This window comes from Cyprinodon variegatus, unplaced genomic scaffold (genome assembly GCF_000732505.1).
Source record: "Cyprinodon variegatus isolate N-32 unplaced genomic scaffold, C_variegatus-1.0 Scaffold1628, whole genome shotgun sequence".
Classification (NCBI taxonomy): domain Eukaryota; kingdom Metazoa; phylum Chordata; class Actinopteri; order Cyprinodontiformes; family Cyprinodontidae; genus Cyprinodon; species Cyprinodon variegatus.
The window spans coordinates 22070-26941 of record NW_015152081.1 but is presented as its reverse complement, the minus strand read 5'-3'; positions in this window follow the sequence as shown (position 1 = coordinate 26941).

The window sequence follows — 4872 nt, the reverse complement described above, 5'->3', positions numbered from 1 at the left end:
TCTGGGATTTAAATGACAGGTCCTGATCAAAAACAACACCAAGATTTTTTACTTTATTATCTGAAATCAGTTTAAACTCTGACCACCCAGGCTGCAGACCAGGAAGCAGAGTCTTAGTTTAACAGACATCTCTGCAGCTTCTCTACTGTTACCCACTCTTTACTCCATCCAGACAGGGTCTTACCCACGTCTAAAATCTAATAAATTAGCAAAGATTCCTAAAGGAGTAAATCACGATAATCTAAAAATGAAAATAACTCCAATTGGGGAAAAAGTTAAAACCCTGACCTTTAACCCTCCCCCTGACCTTAAGCTAAATTTAATTCACACTATTCCTCTAAACTGATTCTCTAAGGTTAAAAATGTCCTGGTCCCCCTAAGGATAGTAAACAGACCAGAAACAGTCCTAAATAGATAAGATAAATAAGAACACGGACAATCAACTGTCTCACAATCCCACAAACGACAGAAAAGACGGCTCGCTACAGCATCATTACCCTGATCATCCCAGCAGTCAGGACCAGTTTTTTCAGAGGAAGCTGACTTGTTCCTTTCACTCACTTAGAAATATGCAGTTATGAATTTCAAGTTTTTTGGTTTGTACTTTCATAGCGGTTTCTGATGGACCAAAGTGTTTTACTCTACCTCAATTCTATTCAGTTTATTTCTATAGCTCCAAGTCACATCAGGTCATCTCAGGTCACTTTCCAGTTCACCAGGTCATCCAGTCAGATTGATTCAAAGAGTTCTTGCAAAGCAGTCTGGGAAAATTGCTCGTATAGTGACCATCAATGACCACTCATTTTAAAGATGCATTGCGGGAAATTTGGAGTCCATTACTTTTTCATCCACTAGACTTTCGGACACTGAAAAGATGTGACCACTATATAGTGCCCTATAGAGGGGCTAGAGCAGACATTCAGAAACAGCCTCAGTGTCCTCTGTCTCCACCCTCCTTACAGGCAATCACCTTGTTTTATTTGCTGATTCAATCAGCAAAGCTCTGCTGTAGTTTTGTTCCAACAATAAAAATAAAATCAGTCAGAAGGTCGGTTCGACACCATTTTTAAAAACAAACATTGCATGTCTTTTAGACAAGGATCTTATTAGGAAATGAGAGGCATTAATTCACAAAGAATCCAATATTTATAGGGGAAGGATTCTCAGAGCGTGTCTAAATGTCCTTAATATTCAGAAAGTTTCACGTCCAAATCCTTCCCAGACATCCACAACTGATCTGTCCTCATTAGATGCATTACACACTTCTGTAACAGATTCCTTCCTTCTGGTTGGATGGGCACTTCCTGCGTCCCATATGGTCAATCTGCTCCCACAACAGCTCAATGGGGTTCAGATCTGGTGACTGCGCTGGTCGCTCCATTACCCATAGAATACCAGCTGCCTGCTTCTGCTCTAAATAGTTCTGCACAATTTGGAGGTGTGTTTAGGGTCGTTGTCCTGTTGTAGGATGTAATTGGCTCCAATCAAGCGCTGTCCACTGGGTATGGCATGGCGTTGCAAAATGGAGTGATAGCCTTCCTTATTCAGACAAATCTCCCACCTTACCAGCACCAAAGCAACCCCCGACCATCACATTACCTCCACCGTGCTTAACAGATGGCGTCAGGCATTCTTCCAGCATCTTTTCATTTGTTCTGCGTCTCACAAACGTTCTTCTTTGTGATCCAAACACCTCAAACTTGGATTCATCCGTCCACAACACTTTTTTCCAGTCTTCCTCTGTCCAATGTCTGTGTTCTTTTGCCGATCTTAATCTTTTTCTTTTATTGGCCAGTCTCAGATGTGGCTTTTTCTTTGCCTCTCTGCCCTGAAGCCCAGAATCCTGCAGCCACCTCTTCACTGTAGATGTTGACACTGGTGTTTTGTGGTACTATTTAATGAAGATGCCAGTTGGGGACCTGTGAGGCGTCTGTTTCTCAAACTAGAGACTCTAATGTACTTATCTTCTTGCTCAGTTGTGCAACGCGGCCTCTCACTTCTTTTTCTACTCTGGTTAGAGCCCGTTTGTGCTCCTCTGAAGGGGCTAGTACACACCGTTGTAGGAAATCTTCAATTTCTTAGCAATTTCTCGCCTGGAATAGCCTTCATTTCTAAGAACAAGAATAGACTGTGGAGTTTCAGATCAAAGTTCTCTTTTTCTGGCCATTTTGAGCGTTTAATTGACCCCACAAATGTGATGCTCCAGAAACTCAATCTGCTCAAAGGAAGGTCAGTTTTGTAGCTTCTGTAACGAGCTAAACTGTTTTCAGATGTGTGAACATGATTGCACAAGGGTTTTCTAATCATCAATTAGCCTTCTGAGCCAATGAGCAAAGACATTGTACCATTAGAACACTGGAGTGATAGTTGCTGGAAATGGGCCTCTATACACCTATGTAGATATTGCACCAAAAACCAGACATTTGCAGCTAGAATAGTCATTTACCACATTAGCAATCTATAGAGTGTATTTCTTTAAAGTTAGGACTAGTTTAAAGTTATCTTCATTGAAAAGTACAGAGATTTTCCTTCAAAAATAAGGACATTTCAATGTGACTCCAAACCTTTGAACGGTAGTGTAGATAGAAGCTTTTTTATGCACTATAGATCTATTCTCCTACAATACATAAACTTAGGCCCTTAACATTTCATAAGAAAGAAATAAAGCAAATCATTGTGAGGGCCATTCATTTATTATCAACAAGAATTCTGAGGAGGAATTGCTGCTGTGTTGTTGATGCAGAGCATGAACAATGTTTTCATGCTGCTTTGTTCTGTGTCACTGTAAAATGAGGGCAGCATAAGTGCAGATGCGATGGTGCAAGAGTCAGCAGGAGGAAAATGAGGAGTAAATGTGATGCATGGAGCATCTCTTTCACCGTGAAGCAGGATGTTTGTTATTAATGTCCCCCTGTGGGAGTCAGCAGTGGGCTCTGTGTGTGGCCCCAGGACTCACACATACACACAAGTAATTGAGTGTGGAAATGAGTCACATCAAAAACCACCATCTTTCTTCCTGCATCTATCCTCACACCACCCTTCCTGTTCTCCACACTCCTTTGTTTCATTTATGGTCTTTAAGGGATTTTATTAAGAAACAGGTTCCATTAATCTGTAAACAGCAACACTGTTCTACTTCATGCTCCTTCAACTGTTTCTTATTTTTAAAATCAAAGTGGTGCTTATCAAGTAGTCCTGTTGGATGTTTGTCTGATACTGCAACATAAAGCATGATTCTAACTGTGAGGGGAAGTAAAACAAAGCACTACATCCTTTCATACAGTTCTGAAAAGAAAATGTAATAGTGTGAAAAGTATTTTTATTCATTCCCTCTTAATCTAATAACTCCAAATAAAATCCAGGTGAAGCAAACTTCCTTTGGAACTCCCAGAATAAATAAACCATCTTGAAAAAAGTGAGAAAAAAACCCAAAATGTCAGGTGATGGTCTTCTCTGGTTTGTTAGAGCTAAATTTGGGCCTTGGGGGAGCTTGCTCTGGTGCAGCCGACAGAATCAACGAGGACTCCTGGGTTTGGAAAAGTCTTCAATCAATGGAGGGAAAGTCCGGCTGCCTTCCAACTTAAACCTGTTTCTGGGAAATGAAAAACCTCTTATTTATTAATTAAAAGGAGGTTAAATCCATATTTGCTTAAAATAAGGTAATGCTAGATCTACCAAAGCAGAACTTGTGATTTGGGCCCTGTCCTTTTGGAGCTTTATATCAGCATCTGATCTGTTGGAACATCTCATTATGTTGTGGTTGTTCAAAGAACCATCCTCAAGACTACATTCTAATAATTATTCCTGTCGCAACTTCTCCACTTCAACCTTAAAGTTTTCCTTCTGCAGTTCCTTTTGGACAGTAGTTACTCATTAGACTGTCTGATTAACAATCAGCAGCAGCAAAGGAAGCAGCAAGCAGGCCTGATGATTCTTCCTCCTTTCTAATCATTGTGTTTCTTTTGAAGTGAGGAAAGTTTCCTTTCTTTTTTTAACAAACACTCTGGAGTCAAGCTTTTACCTAATCAGTGTTACTATGGAAACAGAAGCCGAAGGCTAATTTGCATCTGCACAGCTTGTAAAATGACTGCCTGAAGTAGAGAAATAGATTAACCTTAAAAACAAGTTTTAAAAAAGAGAAAAATAAAGATGAAGTTACAGTAACACTTTACAATTATTTAGACAAGCTTTTATTAACTACTAGAGAACGCCTAGAGACCTAATGGGTATTAATGGGTAGTTAAGTGGTACTTAAAGTGGCAGAACCAGTCCAGCCTTATTATGGGACTAATGCAGAGTTGCATGGGAAACACAGAGTAACTAATCAGGAACTAATGAGTAGTTACCATGGAAACCAGAGAGAAACTAATAAGGAACTATGGCTGTGTCCGTACGTAAGCCTAAAGAGCACTATGAGATCACCACATTTTAAACCGAACATCTAGATCAGAGGTCAGAGATTAGCAGAGCGCGGTCGGGATCTGGATCCACCAGCTGGCTAAACCGGACCCAACCTGATTTAAAACATTTAGAAATGACCTCATGTTGTCTGACGACAGCGTCTAACTGTGACTTTTGAGGCCAGAAGAGAGCAAAGATGGCACAGCCACCATGGTAGGAGCCGGAGTCACATGAGCAAAGTGAAAACTAGTATTCTGTCCGAATGGTCATTTAGCTGAATTCACTCAGGGGTGCTACTGCTGCTGTTGGTGAGACGTATCGTGTTTACTTCCCATTTTCACTAATGAGCAGCGTGCTGCCCAGACTATCTCCATCTGAATAATTTTTTCTGTGATATCTCTGTATCTCAGTAACTCTAATTAACTACTTTAAAACATAGCACCTTCTGCTGCACTTTTCTACTGAGCACTT